Source organism: Saccostrea echinata, unplaced genomic scaffold (genome assembly GCF_033153115.1).
Source record: "Saccostrea echinata isolate AGI-Se365-2 ecotype Australia unplaced genomic scaffold, CSIRO_AGI_Sech_v1 ptg000046l, whole genome shotgun sequence".
In the NCBI taxonomy this organism is placed as follows: domain Eukaryota; kingdom Metazoa; phylum Mollusca; class Bivalvia; order Ostreida; family Ostreidae; genus Saccostrea; species Saccostrea echinata.
The window spans coordinates 12291566-12317151 of NW_026889795.1; the positions used below are offsets into that span (position 1 = coordinate 12291566).

The 25586-nt window shown below is 33.9% G+C and overlaps 1 pseudogene; it reads right to left on the minus strand.

Annotated features, from left to right (window-relative positions):
- Positions 1-277: 277 nt before the first annotated feature.
- On the minus strand, positions 278-19065 carry LOC133202173 (uncharacterized; annotated as a pseudogene).
- Positions 19066-25586: the final 6521 nt, after the last annotated feature.

The window sequence follows — 25586 nt, forward strand, 5'->3', positions numbered from 1 at the left end:
ATTTAAATTATAGTAAAACCGAAAGAGTTAATACAAAATTTCATAATATATATTAAAAAAAACACATTCCATAAAATTTAAAATAACTTTTAAAATATTAAGTTAAAATAAATTAATAATTTACATGTAATAAATATAATGATTAATAAGTTAAAAATGAATTACTGCATGAACAAAGTAAAAGAATGTACTTTTTTCTTACATGATTTAACATAATCCATTTCAAGGCAAAATATAAATTTTTATATAATTTAACTAATAATCATCTTCTTTCATTAATTTTGTATGTATGACCTCAATGTTTGTTAGGAAAATACAGGAATGCAACACTCCAGGGCTTATGCATGTAGTGATCAGACATTTAACTTTCATTTAAAGACATGAAAAACTGTGTAACAATATCAATAATTTTCTTGCACTTCGTAACTCTGACAGATTTGTTGTCACACTGCTCAGTGAATAGATTATTAATTCCATCAGGTCTTCTAGAATGTGCTAATCTGAGACAATCAAAGTCTAGGCCACTACCTGCCACCTTCCTTGCCATTCTGACACTCTGAACATTTTTATCAATTAAACATTTTAAGGATGGAATGTTTCTATCTACAACCTTCTGGTAGTTATGGACACTCAAAGCATACTGAAATGTAAATGTAGAGGATGAATCTTCATCATCACAAAAATGAACAGTCTCAAATAACCTTTGTAATTAAAAGCTGAAACATCCTCTACAGCATCATGTGCATTGTAAGTACAATTTAACAATACATCTGATAAATGTTCCTGTCTATATGAACACAAATTGAGATGGACAAGTTTGAATAGAAATTTGGTATCTAAAAAACCTTGTACACAGTTTGACATTCGATCTAACAGAGAGCAAGAATCTAGACATGAAAAAGAACATAAACATCAAAACTTCTGATGTTGTGGCCAACTAAAATAACGCTGCCTTGCTTCTCAATATAGCTTAAAAAAGAACCAAGTGCACTTGAAATTGAAACAGCATTGGCTTTCCTCTCATGGTGATAGAGGGTCCCATTATCAAGCTTTAGGCCAGTAACTGTGGAGGCAGAGGGTGTAATTTGCTTCTTAGGCATTACATAGGAAGAAAATGTCTCCTTCCCACAAATGGCAGCCACCTGCAGAATGTGTGATGTTCTTGCTGAAATAAAAAAGAATCAGCATTGACATTCATTAAATAAAAAAAAAACTAACAAAATCAACAATGGCATTCATTAACCTTTTTTTTTTTTTAACCAAAATCAGCATTGGCTTTCTTTTATGATTTATAATATATTAGACAACTTTTTTGAAGTTTTCCTTAAAATCAATTGTACAGATTTAATTTAGAGAAAAAGAATTCATCAATACCAAGTCCTGTTGTTTCCAGGTCAAAGAAGACAAATTTTTTGTCTTTGGTTGACAAACTCTTTGGTTGTGGTGCAGATGAAGGTGGTGGAATTTCATCAACTACAGTATTGGAATCAGAGATTCCAACTCCAGACTCATATGTAGGCCCCTCTCTTATCTCTTTACATGCTGTAGTCTGGCATCTATAAAGGCAATAAAATTTTAAATATCAATAACTGAACTATTTGAAACTTCAAAACAAAATTGATTTTCAAAACTTATCAAGAAGAGCAAAGTAAATATATACAAGTATGCATGAATTACACAACTAATTTTTTTTCTGTCTACATTTAATACTATCGTTATATACACCTTGCAAAAATTATGATACAGTAAAGCTCTAGGTATGTGACAGACTGAGTAGTCCAACACAATCAAACGCCACAAAGAGGTTGGAGGTGGAGTAATACTTATAATAACTTTGAATTTAAAAATCTCACTTCTTGGCTTTCAGTTGCATTCTTTTCCTCTTTGTTCTTGCGATGGCTTTTCTCTTTCTTGATTGAGAATCACGCAAATAGCAGAATTTCCTCGTGTGTTTTCCTGGGGAGAGACCAACTCTTCTGTTCACCTATTAAAAGTATGATGTTATAATGTTAAAGTTCAATTTAAAATATATCACTGACTCAATGGTGTCCTAAATATTCAATCTATGACATGTTAAGTTGTCATCATCACTCAAATGCAGAACTATATATGACTTACCTCAACCAGATATGTCTGCCCTGCATTTTTCTCTGCAACACTTGCTGCAACTCTGTAACTGAGGCTTGCAGATCCACCAAAGTGATGATTCTTAGGAGCTTTTAGGGAGACAGATTTGTTGAATGCTTCATTTGCTTGTGTACTTCCTAATCTTGAGAGTTTGGAAGTGTCCTTCAGAAGCTTGGAGCGGATAAGTTGAATGGACTCTTGAAGATGGCTGTCCTTGAGTGGTTTCCCATATGGCAAAACAGAATATTTCTGTTTCAGATTGCTGATATGGGAACACCAAGATTCATTGCAAGCACTGTGATCTCCAAAAGGGTGTCTGCTTAGTGCTTCCAACCCTCTCTGTACTCCCACCGGATTCCCTTTGTTTTGTGATATCATGTAATTAAAACATTTTACTAAGTACCAAATAACTTTAGTGCTCAGTGATCTGTGTTTTAATTGTAAACCATACAAATTTGGAGAGAAAATTTTCCTTATATGGTTTTTATCACTAATCTTTGTAATGTTTTTGTGGACGTTTCTCAAATGGCAAAAGGTAGTGGTGTCCTCATCTGCAACCACATTTGTTATGTTCACCCCTTCTTCCATTTTTCTGGAGATCATTTTAGCCACATATCCTTTTCCATCGCCTTAGAGCTGCCTATATAAAAGAAGTCCAGTAAAGCTTGAGATGAAGCTATTGTAGTTAGTTAAATGTTTTATGTGTTACTAGAACTGTTTATATTTTACAATATACACTCTACAACTCATTTTAAATGGATCATTTTGCAGAATTCCCTCAAATAAAGTCAAGCATGGGGTTATCAGATAAATAAAGTTACCTATGTTATTAGGGATGGGTATTGCCAAAATTTTATATGGAGATATATCACGATTTAAAAAAAATAACATGATAATACATGTATCATGATATTTTTACACATAATTTTTGCTATGATTTTAAATGAATTTCCATGTTTTTTTTCTAACAAATACAGTGTGAAAACATAACTTCACTTTTTCATTTTAATTGACATGTATATAGTAATAAAGCATGTTTGTATTCTTGGATGTTGTTGTTTTACAGTATTCTTTAAAATTCCTGTGCGTTGACATGTTGTGTGTTAGTGTGATTTCGTGTTGTGGGAAGTTGTGTTCACTTGATGTGTTGTTGTTTGTAAGCGCAAAGGCCTGCTTTTCTGAAATCACTGGTGAGCTTTTGTAAAAGGCCCTATCTGGACACCATACTCATGGGATATATTGTTTCACATGTCTCGCACAAAATAAATTTGCTTGCTCTGTTTTCCACAAGTGCTTTCAAGCAGTTTTAAGTACATGCATTTGCATGATGATTAGTTATTATTGAAAGTGAGAATAATAGAGAGAAAAGGATAGGTGGGTCAGTTCTCTCTCTCTCAGAAAATAAAATAACTTCCCAGTTTTCTCGGCAGTCGTGATCTTTGGGGTCTTTTCCACTTCTTGTAGCACGCTCACAAATTTTGCAGCATTTTGTTCGTATACCATAATCAATGATTTTACCTGTCTGAAATCCAATCTTTGAGCAATGACCTAAAAATATTGTTTCAAATAAAAAGTCAGGCAGATTGAGTTATCTAAGGAATGAATTTGTGATAAAATATATAAATAATAGGTTTGTTATGAAATATATTTGTTATAAAATATATAAATATTGTATAAAATAGGTATAACAATTATAATTCAAAATAATTTAAGCAATTGAAGTTTTACTGTGTTAAACATCCAACTCCTTTTAAAAGAAACTAGAGGTACTGTGAGCAATGAGCTCACTAAATGATACCCCCTGCCTTCCATATGATCATAATGGCAAGGTCCATGTTTTGCTCTGGTAGACCCGAATATGTGTCAGACCAAAAAGTAAAATAGGTGGTGCACAATTTACCGCCTCCTGCGTCCTCCAGGGCATGGAGAGAATAAGTAAGTAAGTAAGTACAATGGCACTGTGTAACAAAGATTCTGTGAAAGTCTCATTAAATTTCATCCACTGACCAGTGGTATAAGAGGAGTTGTGGATAAGAGATGGGTACCCCAAAGCATAACAGACGGACATACAGACGGAAGGACAGACGGATGGACGTACAGACGGATGGACATACCGATCACTATATACCCTCCCACTTTTCAAGTGGGGGTATAAAAAATATGCACAACATACCAGAGAGGCTGTCAAAGGATCGCCCACTGCCTCGTTTCTGCCAACCTGCATCAACACTGACTGTTAGCTCGTCTGTACCTTCATACCTTAAAAATCACAGGAAAGCCACCAGAAACATGAAGCTAGTTGGTTTTTCCCACCTTAATTGTGGTTAATCTCTTAAAATGAATATTTTATATAATAATAGGTTACTGTGCAGTATATTTTTAGGAAAACTATTTTAAAATCTTTAATTGAAAATGATAGGATTTACTGCTTACAGGTAATATGTTAAAGTTGAATTTATTTGAGAATAGAAAAATTAAAATTTTAAATGACATCGTCTATCCATTTACATTCTGATAAACACATTATAACTTCATTTAAATCAAATATATTTTAGTGTCCTAAATATTCAAAACCAAAATTTTCATATTACAATAGATGTGTTTTTCTGCATGTACATACTCTACAGTTGCCTGAATTTCATCATGAAGGCTGCTTCTGGTACTTTCTACTACAATTTTCTCCATAACTGTTCCTGTTTCATTTTGTCTGTTTTGCAGTGTCCTAGAACTGATTGGGGGGATATTTAATGATGTTAAAAGTGCATTCACTTGAGAAGGTCCCATGCCTGTATGCACCATTCCTAAAAATATATAATTCAGATGTATTTATGAAAAATAGAATATATTCATGACAGGAAATTAACCTGGTCCTTTCATAATATACATGTACTGTAACTGAAAAATAAATACAAAATATGTACCTGTGGCAAGCTTGGTCTGGACTTTCAGGAATGAACCTAATCCACAAGTTAGTATTCCCATGGTATGAGAAAGATGGAGAGGAATACCACAAACTTCACAACCAGAGAGCCCATCTGCTAACACCCCTAACTCAACCACCCTTCTTCCTTCTCTCCAAGCAGTCTCATATCTTTAGAAAAAGTGTTATTTGCATAAAGTTAAATGATCAATAACAATTATGCACTTATCATGCAATTAAACTGAATCAAAATTCATTCTTAACAAGGTATTATTTCAACTTGGAATAATTACTTGACATGGATTTCAATTAAATTTTTATTCTTGCTGTAGTTGCAATGTAAGTGATAATTTTTGCATTAAAAAATATTGTTTTTGTTGTAGAAACTGTAAAAATGGTAATATTTTCATCTTTATCAAGAAAAATTATGTTTCTATGCATGTTTTCGTGTTATTTATGTTGTTTGTCTGTTTATTTCATTGTTAATTGTTTATTTGTTTATGTTTTTTATTGGGAAAGGCCTTCTATGTTCTAGTTTGTTGTCACACATGCGCAGAAGGGTTAGTCCATGCCAGGCATGGACTAACCCTTCTGCGCATGTGTTAATATTTTGCTTTCTATATATTCCGTATATTTCTGCAGTCAAACGGCATCACTACGTAATTGTTGAAGTATTTGACTCTATACTGAGGTACGATCGCGTCGACATCGCTGAAATTTCCTACCGAGTTGAAGAAATCCGTTTATCACTGTCAGCAATGCGTAACCTTAGGTTTTCATGAATGAAGATTTCACATACCGATTTCCTGAAGAAATACCTCGCGGGGAACGAAAATATATACCAATGCACATTCAATACGATAAATGCAAACACTTACAAATATTTTTACAGTCGTAACAAGTTTAAATCCAACAAATAGCCAGAGAAACGCGTCCAGGTCAACACTGCCAATACACTACCAGACTACACTTGTTCGACGTCATCTTTCGAGGTGCGACGTCACAGGTACACTGTTTTCCCGAACTTTCTGTGGCAAAATGGCGAATAGGCATTGTACGTAATATAAGGCATTCTGTCATTGTAGTACAACACACAAACTTAATTCCTGTAGCAAAAAGTTTTCTTTAACCCGGGTAATCAAATATCACAAAAGGATATGAAAGTGGGAAGTGTTTAGTACAGAAAACGGGCTCCAAAAAATTGAAGATCCATGATCCGCCCACTTGTTTCACCCCAGCTAAAAGGTGCATTTTTAGTGTGCACATCTCGGGTTTTCAAGTCGTTGTGACGTCACACTCAAGAGTAGCTTTATATTATGACGGGGAAGATAGTGTCCATATCGTTTTAAAAATTGCTTGTATCTTTCAGTTCTTTTTTTTTTAATAAAAAGATTAATAACATTTCAAAATTGATTTAAAGAAAAAATTATTCCTCAAATTACATCCTACAGGACGACTAATTGAAACGGGGGCGGGGGGGGGGGTGCTGGCAGATTTTGGAAATAGGCAAAAAATAAATAAGGGGACAATTTGATGGAGGGGGCAGATTTTGGAAATAAATAATCTAACCTCGAAAAGGTTGGAAATAAATAAGCTTTCCTCAACTGGCCAGAAAATAAATACATGTAATCTGTCTTTTACTGGTGTTACCCCCCCTCCCCTTTCCAAAAAATAGAAATTTGGCGCACCATAGGCGTTTTTGTTTTGTTTTTGCCAGACTTTTTTCAGCAAAGAAGCAAATAAATAATCTGTCCTCGATCATTTTGGAAATAAATAACTATCCTTCACCGATATAAAATATAAATAATCTGACCTGGAAAAATTTACCTTCCCCTTTTCAGAATCAAATGGTCGTCCCCTAATCAGTGTGGCGTTGACTAATAGTATCTAATTCCCCCCTCCCTTTATCACTTCATTTTTGAATCTTGCTGAAACACAAAAAGCCATGAATTGAAACAAAACACACTCTACTACTTATAGACCAGAAATAATGGAAAACCGTAATGAATCCAATCTGTATGTTTGTGGGGGAAGGGGGGAGGGGGGTAAGAAATATTGATGTAAAAAAAAAAAACGAAAAAAAAAATTGTACAATAGTTTACAGTGTATGCTACACAAAGTGTTTTTCCTTAGTTAAGCACAAAACTTTAAACAGTTTAAAGAAGAAGCCCACTTTCCCCGAGTTTTAGGGATGGGTTGCATGATGTCCCCCTTTACCCTATGAGATCTTTGAAACTGCATGGCTTCTAATAAATATTTACTCCTCGTACACATAACTCTTAATAATTTTTAACCATAAAAATTATTACTGCGACTATTTAATTACAAGAATTCTTAAGTCGGAATTTTTTGAGTTTGTGTGAAAGCCCCCCCCCCCCCTTTTTTTTTTTTTAGGAAAAATGGATCTGTCCTTGTATAATTTTTAACATAAAATGCCAACACAAAGGATCAGTAACACTTTTCTTAATACCTGTATTTGATACTATATATACATGTAGATTTATTAAAATTTCTTAAAAATGAGAACTCTCTATGTGTCGGTGAAATTTGATGATGTGTGTTCAAGATCGTAGCAGATCTCCCTTGCAGAGTTGTCGTTCATTTCTGTCTCTGATGAGTTGATCGTAGCAGCTTAACTTAGCAGCTAGGTGATATATATTACATGTAACTTTATTTAAAACGAACAGCTCTTCAAGCTGCTAGATGTTAGATTTGATACCAAAAAACAAAAAACAAAACAAAACAAAACAAACAAACAAACAACAACAACAATAAAAGACCTTTGTTATCATGTAATGCTAATAATTTTTTAAGTAATTTTTTTTGCGGACCTCTGAATGCATTATTTTTGTAGCTTGAAAAATATCTCATATAAAACTCGACCACCAGAAGTTATCTTAATGAATATATTAACATGCTAACCGCGAGTGTTCATGAGTTCGAGTACTGCAGTAACCATCTTTTTGTATTTATCAATCATATAGTATCGGGGGGTTTTTTTGATCGAAAGGGGGGCGGGGGTCCAGAAAAGAAATATTTGACACCCTGAAAAGAACTGACAAGCAAAAAAAAAAACAAAAACAAAAACAAAACAAAACAAAAAAAAACAAACAAAAAAATCCACAACTGTCCGAACTCGAAAATCCTATGTCGGGAGGGGGGTGTACATTATGCATTACATCATATTCATTATTTGATTTTACTACAAAAAAAAGTGGGGGACCAGCTTTTCAATGAACATTTTCAACAGTAAAAGGTTATGTTTAAAAAAAAAGCTGGGGGGTCCGGGGCAGACCTCCCATGATACTACGTGCCTGTAGAGACGAGGAAAATATTTTGTTATGCTTTACCTTAATTCATTCCAACAACCAATGGTTTATCACAAAATAGAATACTTAATGTATTTCAAGAATTTGCTTTTCTTTTAATTGACATAGATCTGTATAAATTCAAACTTCCTGTCAGTACAAAAATGGAGAAAAATTGTCTTCGGTATACTTGTAGACCTCGGTGTTTATCCTTGAAGAACACACATATAATGAATGAGGATTTTTCTTATCTATATCAGACATCAGCAAAAGCACACTCGGATGTAGTTAACATCAAAGGCGGATCCAAGGCTGGCTTCTACTCCCCCCGGTACGAAATTCCTGGATCCGCCACTGATCATATTAAGGACACACACTTCTTATTTTCAATAATGTGACTTAAAGAGGCTGGGGGGTTGTGGCCATTTTTAGACTATATTGATCTCCTTTAGAAGAAGAGCTCCATATGAAGATATAGAAAATGATCAAATTTTAAAACTAAAATTTTTGAAATTTTTCTTTGCCAAATGATAGTTGACAGCTTAAGATATCATATCTAAAAAATTAAGTTAAATCTGGTGGTTAATTTGTGGTTAATTTGTTGACCCCCCAGCCTCCTTAACGAGGTTCGCTCCTGAGCTTTGGAGCAGATTTATATCTTAACCTATGTTTCAAAAATTCTGCATAAAATTTTAATTCTTACAATAAATTTGAATTCTACAATGCCAGTTAAACTATATTCAGTTAAAAATCCATGATAAAATTCCATACCAAAAGCATTAAGTGAGGAACTATATTTTGTGGCGGAAGGTTTTTTAGAAGAAAATGATCATTTTTTCTCTTTCGAAGTATTTAAAGTATGTTAAGTTTGGATTCCTATTTTTACATGCAGTCTGCACACATAGTTATTTTCTGTAGTGAACTGTTTTATACTGGTCCTAAATTATATATCAAATAAAATGTCATGAATTCTATCATTATATTTGATAAATATAGCAAATATATTGTGAAAATCAAGGGGAAAAAATCCCTATTTTAAGCTTAAAATTAGCACTATTTTAGTAATATCTAAAAATTAACATCACAGACCCCCACTTTTTATTTTATTTTCTGAACATATAAAATACTTTTAACCATTCTTTTTAAATTCAGTAAAATGTAATTACTTTAAATGATTTTTTTGCTTGTTAAATTTTTAATGCCAGAAAAATGAAATTTTTTGAGTGCAAAAAGGTCAAATAATTGAACATGCGGAGTAATTTGAAAATTTTTTCGTTGTCACAAATTTTAAGGTGTCTATTCAAGATGAAATAAAACTGTGTTTGTTCCCATAATTTAATTGAATAAAAAAAATATTAGAGGAAAAACTTTAAAAATTGATTTATGTGCAAGACGTATTTACAGTGCAAAAAGGTCAAACTAAATGCTCTGTAGCGCCAAAAGAAGTGCATTGACCCCAATCTTTTGTTTTGATTTTTAATTAAGCTATGTGTATAAATTCTAAAAATATACTTGATAAAAAATTCTCATTACTTTTGATGACAGGATCCAACCTCCTTAACTGTGACACCATTTTTTTTCCGTGGATGAAGACTTCAACAAGCTGACAGGAAGCATATATGATCATAAAGAGTTAAAGAAACATACATGTACGTATGCAGTATCAACGAATAATTGAAATATTCCCTCTTAATCTCTAGTCATAGGCACGTATAAAACACACCGTCTCTGTATCTATAATTTAGAAGATTGGCGTGTAATCTACAGGAATCATGTGTACAAATCCTTGTCCAATCAAGCAGAATTGGTCGGCTGACCACAGCTGTAGAGACCTTTACAAAAGCTACGCAAATAGGAAAATGTAACATTACATTGAAATACCTTGTTTAAAAAATTGTATTCTATAAGTCTTCTTATGCAGATGTATTAAATTGGATATTAAGATCTTCTCAATCTCATTGAATAGGTGATAAGAATTGCTTTCGCTTTTGGTGCATTTACATATCTTTTTATGCCCCCGGATCGAAAGATCACGGGGGTATATTGTTTTTGTCCTGTCTGTCTGTTTGTTTGTCTGTCTGGTGTCAACTTTAACCTAGCCCATAACTATTGTGCTGTCAAGGGTAAGGCTTTAATATTTGACATGAGTGTTCATTATGAAAAGACCTTTCCATTGGTACAGAAATTTTTGATCATATGACCTCAATTGTGACCTTTGACCTACATTTGAAAAAATTAACATTGGCCATAACTATTGCACTGTAGTCTACGTCCCACTCCAGAATTGTGTTACCATCGGGGACATAGTGTTTTACAAACACATCTTGTTTTATTTATTTATTCAATTAATGTTAAAAAACTTACCAACTACTTGATTGTATGTTTGAAAATACATAAATGCTCCATACGAGGATAAAACAAAAAATCATCTATTCCTCACCGTCTTTGACAGGTAACACATAATGCTGCGCTACAGTCGTATCATTCAAAACGAAATTGAAGCAGCGAATTTACACAGTGTGGTTTTTCAGGGAGAAAGTTTTTTTTATGGTCTCTGTTTTTCACCATTTTTTTTCACAAATAATTGTTTGTTTCTTTGAGTTAAAATGCACATAAATTCATAACGTTAAAATGGTGGACAACTCAGAGATAGCAAATTGTTATAGAAAAACGTAATTGAAAATGTTACATTTTGTTCCAAATGACTCATGTGGCCATATTTTGTATAATTTAGCAAATCAAAACACAATACAATACTAGTTTTAGGAAATTATTCCCCTTATCATTATCACACTGATGGGAACCCTACATATCAGTAGCATGCTAAAATATCATGTGATGGATCAATGAAATTTTTACTTTTTTAAGTGCGTCCATATTCCCGCTGAATCCAAATCAAAGGCGCCCTCGTTCTTTATCGAAGTCAAGAAAGAAAGCGTAAGCTTTCCAACATCGTCGCCGATTTGCGCTCTCAATTTTGGTTCTTAGACTAAAAATTAAACTGGAGAAAGGGGGGGGGGGGGGTTAGCGATACCAAAAATTAATATCAATTATTTCTATATAAAGTGAAAAATTAATAGAGTTGCGATTTTATTTATTTGCTATATTTAAGAAATATGCACTTCACATGACCCCTCCCAAAAGGGGGGGGGGGGGTTGTGGTGATGCTGTTCTTGATTGGACTTGATTTTATTAAATAGCTACATTTAAGAAATATCCACTGTATACGACATTACCACCCCTCTCCAAAAAAGGGAGAGGGTGATGCTGTTGTTGACTGGAACCATTTTCCCCCGATTAATTAATTCACTATGTACAATTCATATCCTGTTTACGGAAATCTAAGGTGACGTGCATACATCTCGATGCGTGTGTATGTTATTCCATCTATATTGTACACTAAAAACCAAAAAAGACTCCATGGTAAGACTGTATCTCTATGCTGTTTATGCTAAGAGAGGGATAAAGGAAGATTTGAAACATGTGCATCTTTTTTTTCAGTTTGACATTTACAGAATAATGCACATGTATTTTAACAAAAAGATGGTAACGTCTCAATATGACTATCAGTTCCACATGAGCGCATCCACTTGAATTTAATCTTGACTTGTTTTAAAAGAATAAATTATTAATCATTTTAATTCTATCATTTCTCAACCATTTTTCCTTCAGATTCAGTCGGAATACAATTCAGCTTGAAATAATCCGGTACGACATGATTTTTTGCATCAAAGGGAGTAGTTATTATTTCCAGTGTTCCATCCGAGTGTGATATCCATATCAAACACGAGTAAAATCACTGTCTGTGCATTTCGGCAAGCGACAATGACTAGTAATACATGTAATAGTTAGTCGCCATTTCAATTATGTTTCCAAGTTTACTTTGAATTTTCTGCTTTTTCAGCACATTGTTTTCATTTATGTCTCCGCCGTGAAATGGCCGGGGCATATGGAGTACAAGTAACCCCTTTCCGTCCGTCATGCCTTCTTAGTTGTTTTTCCGGACTTTTTGTCTATACTTAACTATACTATTAGTACATAATGAGCTGCTCTTTAGTATGTCTTTTGATATTGATGTCTTACAGAAAAAAGTTCGAGCTTAGTGTTAACTTGAAACTTTTATTTTCACTGTTTACGAAAATTATGTGATTATGGTCCCTAGCAGGTACGTATATACAAGTATACATGTCCCTGTCCTTGGACTTTGAAAACCTCTAATAATTTTCTGTTTTCCGGACCTTTTTTGGCTGTGCTTGTACATAATGCGCTTTGGATTGTCTCTTTTGTATTTATAACTTACAAATCAACAATCGCAACTTCTTGGGCCTTTCCGAGAAGCTGAAAAACTATCTCGAACGTGTTGCGTACGTAGGCGTCCATGACCCCCCCTTTCCATAAATATAAATATTGAAAAAAAAAGAAAGAAATGTAAGTGAGACTTCTTATCCGTAGAGTCTGCACCTTAGCTTCTTTGAATGTTAAGATATTACATGTACCTAAAATATACTACAGAAGGGACAATCAATTCTATATATCCAATTAATACTTTGATAAATACGAAGCTTTATGAAAATTTCAAGTGACCCGAAGTGTTGCTGACCTTCGTCGACAGTCCAGACGTCGGGTAACATCGATGATTTTGCATTCGAGAAAATGTCGATTGCTGCAGTTAACCGTGCAAATGGTCGTCATATAAGGCTCTCCCATTTATCTCATCATTCAGTAATTCACCAATATCAATTACATGTAACAAGTAATAAAAAATAACTATGATTACACTTGTAACATCCTATAAAGCAAGACTTCACAGTATCTAGAAGGGGGTGGGGTGGGGTCGGACACCCCTGGGATTTTCAGAGGTATTAAACCTCTGCTTGAAAAGTAAGGGTACATGTAATGATGGAGGTGTCTGTCCGTAACACTTCCGTACTTCCGCCCTTTACACGTGGGGTAGCCAATGTAACTTTTAACAAAATCTCAAATCTCATTTACTAGTGCCAAGAAATGTACTTTGCCAATTTACTCATTTGAGGGCGAGGAAATAATTTTATAAGATAAGTGCTCACAGTACCTGTAGTTAAATTTCTGTTAAGTAAGGAAAACATTACCTTGGAACTCCCCCCCCCCCCCCCCGCTAGGAACCACAGATCCCTTGTAAATTGGTTAACAAATTTAACGTATCTGTAGAAAATTGACTAAAGAGAGTGACATCCTCCATGGAATAGGTTTGTCAGCTTTAAGCAAGTTTTAATCGCAGTATTTATTTCCTTATTTTTTTTTCTTGTCCAAAAATTTCCTACTCCGACATCAGTTTGAGTTGATTTGGACCCCTCCCCCCCCCCCCCCCGGATTTTTTTTTTTTTTTTGATCTGCGCATGCACTGGTACAATACATGTGCGTATGCATAAGAATGGCGGGTAAATTAAAATATGAGATTACAGAACATAGTCCTTCCTATACGCCTCATGAATGGTTCCCTGTAATTTTAAATTAAAGAGATTTTTTCCCTGTAAATAAAGGCACAGCAATCCATATCTCCATTGCATGAACAGAAGGATACTATAATCTTCTTTCTGGATTTGACAATGCAATCAGATATGTATTGGGTTGAAGGTGTCGTCTACAGTATGTTGTTACATGTATTTTTTTTTTAAATTTGAATGAAAAGGGCAACTCAGGTGAAGTATTGGATAGGAAAAATATAACATTTAGAAGGGGAAAAAATGTACATAAATATTGCGGAAAAAAGTCAGGCCCCTAGAACGCCGGGGGGGGGGGGGGGGCTTTTTTTCGAGTATAGTATTTTGTTATGGTAAAATTTCCTTTAGATGCTGGTTGCCCCCCCCCCCCCCCCCAAACACACACACTTTTTGATGTTGTAAGGTCGAGCACTGGCAAGTTCCAGGATTGTGACAGTAAATTTGCTTCTTCTTTTTTTGTCAGATTATTTTTGGGAAGTCCCCCCCCCGTTCCCACTTTTGAAACCGGTGCGCATTTTTTTTTGTCCTGTTTGTCCTTCATTATTTCAACTGTGCTGTTATTTCTGTGTAAAAAAAAAAGGGGGGGTATCGATATAGACTCTGTAAGTAATGGCCAACGTGAAACATCTGGTTGTACGAAAGCCTAGAAGGGTCAAATAAGAAAATTAAAAAAAATTAAAAAGTAGTAATAACGAGATAAAAAGTCGTTATTACGAGATAGAAAGTCGTTATTACGACTTAAGAAAGTCGTTATTACGACTTAAGAAAGTCGTTATTACGAGATAAAAAGTCGTTATTACAACTTAAGAATGTCGTAATTACGAGATAACAAGTCGTTATTACGACTTAAGAAAGTCGTAATAACGAGATAAAAAGTCGTTATTACGATATAAAAAGTCGTAATTACGAGATAAAAAGTCGTTATTACGACTTAAGAAATTCGTAATAACGAGATAAAAAGTCGTTATTACGAAATAAATGGCGTAATTACGAGATAAAAAGTCTTTATTACGACTTAAGAAAGTCGTAATAACGAGATAAAAAGTCGTTATTACGACTTAAGGAAGTCGTAATTACGAGATAAAAAGTCGTTATTACGACTAAAGAAAGTCGTAATAACGACTTTTTATCTCGTTATTACGACTTTCTTAAGTCGTAATAACGACTTTTTATCTCGTTATCACGACTTTTTATCTCGTAATAACGACTTTTTATCTTGTAATAACGACTTTCTTAAGTCGTAATAACGACTTTTTATCTCGTTATTACGACTTTCTTAAGTCGTAATAACGACTTTTTATCTCGTAATAACGACTTTTTATCTTGTAATAAAGATTTTCTTAAGTCGTAATAACGACTTTTTATCTCGTTATTACGACTTTCTCAAGTCGTAATTACGACTTTTTAACTCGTTATTACGACTTTTTATCTCGTAATAACGATTTTCTTAAGTCGTAATAACGACTTTTTATCTCGTTTTTACGACTTTTTATCTCGTAATAGCGACTTTTTATCTCGTTATTACGACTTTTTATATTTTTTTTTAATTTTCTTATTTGACCCTTCTAGGCTTTCGTATGGTTGTGATTTTTTTCAAAAATATATATATATCGATCTTTCATTTCATGGGATTTACGAAATAGGGGACGACCATTCGATTCTAAGGGGGGGGGGGGGGGCTGGCAGTTTGTGGAGACTTGAGAGACAGATTCTTAATTTACTTCTCCTTGGTAAAAGTTGAGAAACAAAAAAAAAGAAAAAGAAGGGGGAAATTAATCTGCCAAAACTTGGGGGGGGGGTTACATTACATACCACCCTATTTTTCCCAGTGTATGAAAGACGGACTATTTGTTTCCAAAGGATAACCCCCCCCCCCCCCCGGTAAGATCAAAATGTATCGATAATTGACGAATAACTTTTTCTCTATATCTTTTTCTTTATAATTATCTATTTTAAAATGTCATTCATCTTTTTATTTAAAACAGGATAGAAAGATACAAACAATTTTCAATAGAATATGTTCCCTTCATTATGTTCTTGTACTTGAGTGTGACGTCACAGCGACTTGAAAACTCGAGATGTGCACACTAAATAATGCACCTTTTAGATGGGGTGAAACAAGTGGGCGGATCGTGGATCTTCAAATTTTTGTAGCCCGTTTTCTGTACTAAACACTTCCCACTTTCACATCCTCTTCTGTTATTTGATTACCTAGGTAAAAGAAAACTTTTTGCTACAGAAATTAAGTTTGTGTGTTGTACTACAATGACAGAATGCCTTATATTACGTACAATGCCTATTCGCCATTTTGCCACAGAAAGTTCGGGAAAACAGTGTACCTGTGACGTCGCACCTCGAAAGATGACGTCGAACAAGTGTAGTCTGGTAGTGTATTGGCAGTGTTGACCTGGACGCGTTTCTCTGGCTATTTGTTGGATTTAAACTTGTTACGACTGTAAAAAATATTTGTAAGTGTTTGCATTTATCGTATTGAATGTGCATTGATATATATTTTCGTTCCCCGCGATGTATTTCTTTAGGAAATCGGTATGTGAAATCTTCATTCATGAAAACCTAAGGTTACGCATTGCTGACAGTGATAAACAGATTTCTTCAACTCGGTAGGAAATTTCAGCGATGTCGATGCAATCGTACCTCAGTATAGAGTAAAATACTTAAACAATTACGTAGTGATGCCGTTTGACTGCAGAAATATACGGAATATATAGAAAGCAAAATATTAACACATGCGCAGAAGGGTTAGTCCATGCCTGGCATGGACTGGCATGGACTAACCCTTCTGCGCATGTGTGACAACAAACTAGAACATAGAAGGCCTTTCCCAATAAAAAACATAAACAAATAAACAATTAACAATGAAATAAACAAACAAACAACATAAATAACACGAAAACATGCATAGAAACATAATTTTTCTTGATAAAGATGAAAATATTACCATTTTTACATTTTCTACAACAAAAACAATATTTTTTAATGCAAAAATTATCACTAACATTGCAACTACAGCAAAAATGAAAAATTAATTGAAATCCATGTCAAGTAATTATTCCAAGTTGAAATAATACCTTGTTTCAAATACATTATCTACAGTGATTGATTATCAAACTTAAGGTGAATGGCAAAGGGGAATAACCTCACTCAGTAGATTACAAATTAATAGAGCCCTGGCCAGGACCAGAACACTTGACTAAATGGTCCAGATGTTCAAAATTCTGGTAAAAATACCTTGCTTATTAAAACTTTTACTCTGTTTGCTTCCAATATGCCCAGGAGCAGAGGAGATTTTCAAAGAAATAATGTATTTTCACTATTTAACACAGCCCTACCCTAACACCAAAACCCATGACCTAGGGTCATGAAAATTTACAAATTTGGAAGAGGTACCCTCATCATCCTAACTATGCAATTAGTTGAAGATTTTCAAAGAATTCACACATTTTCACCATATAATCTAATAGAGCCCCCCCCCCCCCCCCCCCCCGAGAAACAACAGAACCCCTGGGACCACAAGTTTTAAAAATTTTGTAAAAGCACCCTTGCTCATCATAACTATACACTTGTTTCTTTGTTTTATAACCAGGAGTTGAAAAAAATATTTTGAAAGTAATTATGAATTTTCACTATATAATCAATAGAGCCCCACCCCCACCCTTTTACCAGAACCCCTGACCCAGGGGCCATGAAATTCACAATTTTGGAAGAGGCAGCCATGCTCATCATTACTATGTACTTAGTTAGTTTATTTCATACCCAGGAGCAGAGAAGATGATTTTCAAAGATTTAATGCATTTTCACTATATAATCAATAGAGCCCCCCCCCCCCACACACCTAACACCAGAACCCCTGGCCCTGGGGTCATGAAATTCTCAATTTTGGTAGAGGCACTCTTGCTCATCATAACTATATACTTAGTTTATTTAATATCGAGGAGCAGACAAGAAGATTTTCAAAGAAATAATGCACTTTCACTATATGATGTATATAGCCCCACCCTAGCACCAGAACCCTCGACCCTGGGGCCATGAATTTCACAATTTTGGTAGAGGGCTCAATCCTTATTACAATCATGCCAACAGTTTGACTGCTTGATGTCCAGGAGTAAAGAAGAAGATTTTTAAAGATTGCATTAATTTTGGTGATTTCAGCCCTACCCTTCAGGCCCAAGGGGGCAGGGACTATGAAATTCACAATTTTTGTTCCCCTTCACCTATAGGTGCTATATGCCAAAATTGGTTGAAATTGGTTGAGGGGTTTCAGAGAAGAAGGTAAAAATGTTCAATTGTTAACGCAAAACGCACGACAAATGCCGATGGACAAAAACGGATGAGTGACTCAGGTGACCTGAAAATGTAAATTTTAGCAACTTATCAGTAAAGGGGGGGGGGGAGTCACTGTTAATTTTAATATATAAAAAATGTTGTATTTATAGAGTAAAATATCTTTAATTTCTGCATGCAATCACACTGTGAAACATATTGGATACAAATCCCATTTAAACAAAAAAATTATGCTTACCCCCCTTTTTTTCAAGTTCAATACAGTCAAATAGACCATAATCAATAAATAAATCAATAAGTATAATTACCAAGTTTCTTCTTCAGTGGAACACAATCTAGGTGTTGTCCTAAGGAGATCCATTTCATTGTGTAATTCTCTTCTATCATCTATTAAAATGTACAGTTACATGTATATTGATTGTTACAAACATTTAGAAAGAGTTTAATTATCTTCATATTCCTTTGAATAAAAACTAATTAAAAATTTTAATAGCAAGAGTATTATATGTTATGCATGATTATAATGACTTCTCACTGCATGTTTTGGGTGAAAGCCGTTTTAGACTTCACAGTAAATAAGGGAAATAACTCAAGATGTCCAACATTATTCTTATTATCATTTAAAATAGTGTTAAAACAAGAAAACAAGATATTTATCGTCTGTTGAAATGTACAATAAATTATAAATGAGACACATGATTTTAAAAATCATATTGCTCATAATTTATAATCTTGTGAACCTACCACCGATCTTTAAAATTTTGGCGGGATGTGACCCCAGGAATCCTTGGCATTTGGCATAAACGTCTAACCCAACTGTGTAATCTTCAAATGGGAGACGCGGGTCATCTATGGCACGTAAATTTATCACACCGAGGGGAAATCCTTCCTCCTGCCATTCGACAAGGGCTAGTAATAATTTTGACATCGTTGTCTAGGCCTAAATATTGCCGCGCTTTCAACTAGGAACTTTACGTACCGGAACTAAATGTGGTTAAATACATCGTACGATGTTCCTGTGCGCATCCACCGTTTTTTATTTATATAAACGAAAGTAAACTGACTAATTCACAATTTATTTATAATAATTTCAGTTAAAAAATATTATCAGAAATGTGAGATATCCGTGAATTGGAACTTTGGAAGAATAAGTTACGAAACGAAATAGCTTATGCACGATTTGACCAAGAAAAAAATGGCGTCAAAAAAACGCAGGCCATATGCAGGAACATCGAGGACATCGAAGTGGAGAAAACAAGAGAAAGAGCAAGAACACGAGTCAAATGTTGAGGAAATTGCAGGTATATAGAGTTTATTTGGTAATAAAACGGTTCTGAATCTGTATAAATTTTATTTATTAATTGATTACGTGCATACATTTGGAAAGGGGAGTCACTCTATTGGTATTGTAAATAATAATGAAAAAGGGTGTCCGTTGATGAAATTAATGAGTGGAACTACGACGGCAAATTTATTGTGTACAACCCTCCTTCCCAAAATTTTAATCAAATGATGGGTATAATGCAGTTCATAAGTGATTTATAATTTTATATACACCAGTCATGAAGTCAGTTTTGAAATACAATGAACCTGAATAACTATAAATTATTTTAAAAATAACATTAGAGTAAGAAAAATTTTAATATGTGCAGCTTACTTTACAATTCTAAGAACTTTACCAAAGAAAAAAAATATAGTAATGAAAACAGTGTTATAAATTTGATGATGAATTTTTTTACTTAACATTTGATAATAATAATTATAGCATCAACTTTTTCTATTTTATTTTATCCACCTCATCTCATTACAATAATGTATTACTATTTACTTTAGTTTCAGAAACAATTGAAGAATTAACCGATTACAATGATGAAGTTCCAAATGAATTTGACATAATGGTGGAAGAAATGCTGGAGGAAGAAAAACAGAAGTTAGACCAAAAAAGTAGTGATAATCAGAGAAATATTGACAATGAACCTATATATCAAGGAAGCAGGCTTACTGTTAGCATGAGTATGCTGCTGATTGTAACATTTGCTACAAGACACAACTTATCAGGAGTTGCCCTTTGTGATTTATTAAATCTTATTGAAGTGCATTGTCCTCCAGATAATATATGCAGGGCAACCCTTACAATGTACCAAGACTTTTTTGGGCATTTGAAAACGCCTCTAATATACAACTATTTTTGTGAAAAGTGCTTCCTCAGTATTGAAAAGGATGCAAAATATGAAAAATGTCCAAACTGTTCATTGACTAGCATAAAATATTTCATCACCATACCCCTAAAGGACCAAATGGAAACAATTTTGAAAAGTGAGTCATTTTCATTTTAGACTTATTTTATCATTCTAGCTTGCAAGTAAGATGTAACTAACGTTTAACCATAAATTTTATTGCAGTGATTATCAATGATATAATAAAAATTTTGGTCATGTGTTAATATCATGAAGGACTGTTTTGGGGCCCTGCACTGACATGCATGTGAAAGAATTAGAAATAAACCCAAACTTTAATACTGTAAAATTTAAGAAAGTATTGGTAAATACATACGCCATATTTAATACTACATACAATAGATAGTTGTCAATCCACAAAATTCCCTCCATGGCAAAAAAAATGTAACGATGTAAAATTCACTTTAATGTATATCCAACAAATATATTGAGGATTTCATTTTATATTGTATGATGTATTTTTTAGGACCAGGCGTTCTTGACATGATAAGAAAAAGCAAAATTGAAAGGAGTGAACTTGGGAACACATCCATTATTGAAGATGTCTACAATGGAAATGTATACAAAACTCATTTTGATAGTAGTGGTTTTTTCCATGGAACAACCAAAGAAGAGAGGAATCTTCAATTGCACCTTTCTTTTCAAATTAACACTGATGGAGTTGCTGTGTTCAAGTCATCTAAATTTGGTGTTTGGCCTGTGTATGCAGTTATCAATGAATTGCCACCTGATGCAAGGTACCAGTTACAATTTGATTAATTTTATGAATTCGGAAATTATGGTACTCTTAACATTCAGTGATAAACATACAGTAAAACTTAATTCAATGATAAACATACAGTAAAACTCGTTTATAATGAACAGAGATATAGTGATATCTCGATATAACGAAGTTTTTTGGAGATAGCGAAGTAAAACCATTGGTCCCTATGACTTCGTTATAACTGAGCTTTACTGTAAATAACTCTACTGTTAACAACTTAACACTATTTTCTCTAAAATTTATTGCTAGATTCACAAGGGAAAACCGTATCTTCTTAGGACTATGGTTTGGAACTCAGAAACCAAATATGAAACTACTTTTTGGATCCTTTTTGAAAGAATTCAATGTGCTTTTTACAGGTGTGTATGTTATATTTTATGCCCCTGCCATGAAATTGCAGGGGTGCATATGGTGTAAACTGTTACCCTGTTCCATCATTCCGTCCTGAAGATATTTTTAGTTTCCGCTGAAGGGATGTATATATATATAAAGTTGATAATGCATTCAGGTCAAATTTGAACTTGGTTCCGATCCAGTGATTTTTAACAGAGTTATGAATATGTCTCTTGGACTTTGAGAAAAAAAGAGAAATCTTCTGTTCAAACAAATAAATCAATATGTAACAAAACCTTTAATTGATTGATTGATTGTATGTTGTTTTACGTCCCATTCAAGAATTTTTCATTCATATAGAGACGTCACCATACACCGGTGAAGGGCTTCAAATTTTGACCTTTACTCGGCACTCAGGGCCATTAAGCATGGGGGATCTTTATCGTGCCAATGCCTGCGGTGACGCGGGACCTCGGTTTTTAGGGTCTTATCCTAAGGACCCGCAACTTTCACTTCAAAGTGCCGAGCGCATGGCAAAGGAACAGTTGCTACCCATTTTTTATTGACTTAGGTCAGTTGCGGCCAAGATTTGAACTCACAACCTCCCGATCACGGAGCGAGCGCTCTACCGACTGACCTACCGTGAACAGTAAAAATCCCCCCAAAATATGCATTGCAATTCCATGCCATAAATATGTTGTTCAAAATTTCATATATCAGTAAATATGAATATTTTTAAATATTTTCAGGCATTCCCATGAGTATTAAAGAAGAACAGTTAACAGTTAAAGCCATTCTTCTTAGCTGCACAGCTGATGCACCAGCGAGATGTTTAATGATGGATTTTGTCCAGTTTAATAGTAATTATGGGTGTCCTTGTTGTCTATCTCCTGGAGAAACATTTGCAATATCGGCAACAGGGAACTCGCATATATACCCCTACAAGTCAGAAAGTAATGAAGGCCATGACGAGTTAAGGACATTGGCAAGGTTCCTGGTTATTGTATAGAATTTTTCAAGAACTTTTGAGTAGGTTTAAATGTACAAAACAGGCTATATTCTGGATTGTTTTACCTACCAATCCAACATTCTTTTTTAGATTTTGTCAAATTAGTGTTTTTACAATTCTTAATACATTTCCTATGTAAAATGTTGATAAAAGGGACCTACATAATTTTTTACCATAATATTTCTTCAAAACCCATTTATTTCGTACAGTTTTTGTATTATATACATTATTGTATATTCATTTCCTATGACTTCTAGATATTTTGACTGAAAATGTATATATAGAAACAAGACATTGATATACCGGCATCGATCATCATTTTTGAGTTGCGTCCCTTAACAGCTAAAATTGGCCTCGAGACTGGTTGATTGTTTTTATCATGTAATTGACTGAAATGATTGAAACACATTGTCATAAAAATATTGGCATGGATTAATTTTTTACTTTTATTCGTAGTTACTAAATGCTGATTCCTTCACACGACCTAAGAACTGTTCTCAGTCGGCATGGTCGACCTACCTTTCAGCATATGTCACATCTTTTACCTTCCCAGCATACTGAGCATAACTATGGTAAATGACGACCTGTTGGCTCTTTGTCCCTGAATACAATGTACAACAAAGCCATTTCTACTTTTCTTTCTTGCTGTATACAGGTATAGATGATTCTACCCGTTGAAGGAAGTACACGTGCTTTTGTTTACCTCTGTAACATATGTTTCATTGGTTTTCACCGCTTAGAGAATTCTACACGGGAGATCACTCTCAATCACTATTTTATAAGTGAAGAAACCCATGTATTAAACCTTTTTTCTCCGGAAAACCCTGACTTGCCAATGTCCTTAAGGACAATAGAGGAAACCAAAGCTACAGCGCATCGAGTAGAAACAGAATATTTGAGTGGAAGAAGACGAGATCCTGTGCCAGAATTGGGAGTCAAAGGAATATCCTTTTTGATGTCATTTCCAAAGTTTGATTTAATCAAAGGTACTGGCATAGATTATATGCACTGTGTTTTGCTTGGTGTTGTTAAGATGATCCTAGGGCTTTGGATTGATCTAGATCACAGAAATGAGCAATGGTCTCTTAGAAGCCATATTGATGTACTTAATGATAGAATCAAAAAACTAAGACCACATTGTTTGATTTCACGCCTACCAAAAAAAATTGATGAGTATGGTGACTGTAAAGCATCTGAATTTAGAACATTTCTTCTTTATTACTCTGTACCCCTTTTGGAAGATTACTCCCTTCAAAATATTATGATCATTTTTGTAATTTAGTACTTGGCACTTTCTTACTTTTAAAGACTTCAATTTCACAGACTGATCTGAAATTAGCGAGATGCTGTTTCAAAAGATTTTGTATTGGTATAGAAGAACTTTATACGGAGCGTTACGCTACATTTAATGTTCATTGTCTTTTACACTTGTGTTCAAAAGTCGAAGATTTGGGACCACTTTGGTCCCAGACTTGTTTTTTTATGAAGGATTGAATGGTGATCTTAGAAATCTTTTCCATGGTACACAAAAAATTGATCTCCAAATTGTAACTGCTGTATGCATTCAAAATAAAATTCCTGAACTTGTTGACAAATTAGAAATAGGTTCTGTGAAGTCTTTTTATCAAAAGATGCAGTCATCTTTGCAACAGTCATTTACTAGGATATGTATTGGACTTAAAACTTTTGTGGTTGGCTCTATAAAGGCCTTTTTGCCTGAGGAACATGTTACACAATTACTGGAAAATAAGTTTGGAAATGTTGCTGAATATCATATCTTCTACAGAGTTTTACACAATAAGATAATGTATTATAGTGAGGAGTACAAGCCTGTAAAAAAGGTAAACTCCTATACATGTAAGAACAAGAGTGGTATTTGTCAGATTAGATATTTTTTACAGTGTGCAACTGAAAATGGATACACATATGTTGCTGTTACTAGAATACTTAATGTACAGAAATCTTGTACAAATGTTTGTCAAGTGTCCATTGGTTTAACAAATGTAATACTTGTAGATGATCTCGAGGAACCTGTCATGTACATAGATATTGATGAGAGAAAAAAGCAGGTGGCATTTTTCCCAAATCTTATTGAAAAAGATTAATATATTTAGTTGTCCATTGATTGTTTCAATGTCAGACCAAGAGTTTTTGTATACACTGTACTTACTAGCATTTACCACAAACTCTCATGAAGCTCATGTACAAAAATGTAGTACAAATGTATGTCAATTAAGTGTCCATTGGGGCACCAAATATTATGCTAGCATATAGAGGATATATATTGAGGAACCTTTTATGTACATGGATATTGATAAGAAAAACTATGTAGAATTTTATCCAAGTATTATTGAAAATGATATAATAAAAGATACATTAATATTGAAACATCATGTCTATTAGTATATTTTCAATGTCAGAACAAATAGTTTTTTTTACACATGTATTTTGCATTTCCCACAAATCCCTTTGAACATCTGGTATTTAATTTGGTCTCAAATTTCATGCAGATGTTTTTAAGACATAGTATATCTTATTAAAAAGTCACCATTAAAACAGCTGTAATAAACATTAGATTTTAATTATTGCTGCATTTTTCACAGTTATTAAGATAATGCAAATACAGCCAATTAATATATTGGCATAATATGGTATACCTTCAGAATCTAATGATAAAGATATTGCAGTACAAATGCAGTACCTTTGATGCCAGTACATATATCTAATTATGATAAAGATAATGCAGTACAAATGCAGTACCATCAATACCAGTATCTAATTGATAAAGATAATGCAGTACAAATGCAGTACACCTATGACAGACATGTGAATGATAATGATAATGCAGCAGAAATGCAGTATACCTTTAATACCAGTATCTCAATAATAAAGATAATGCAGTAGAAATGCAGCTTATATGCAGTACAAAAGCAGCATATGAAATTTTGTGTCACTGAAAAGAAAATACGAAAAGTTTTTGCAGCACATTTTCAGTATATTTACAGTAGATTATTAGAATATACTGCTGCGCAGTACATTATGCTAATAAGTACTGCAAATATACTTCATTTTTGCAGTAGACATTAAGTACAATTGCAGCGCTATAG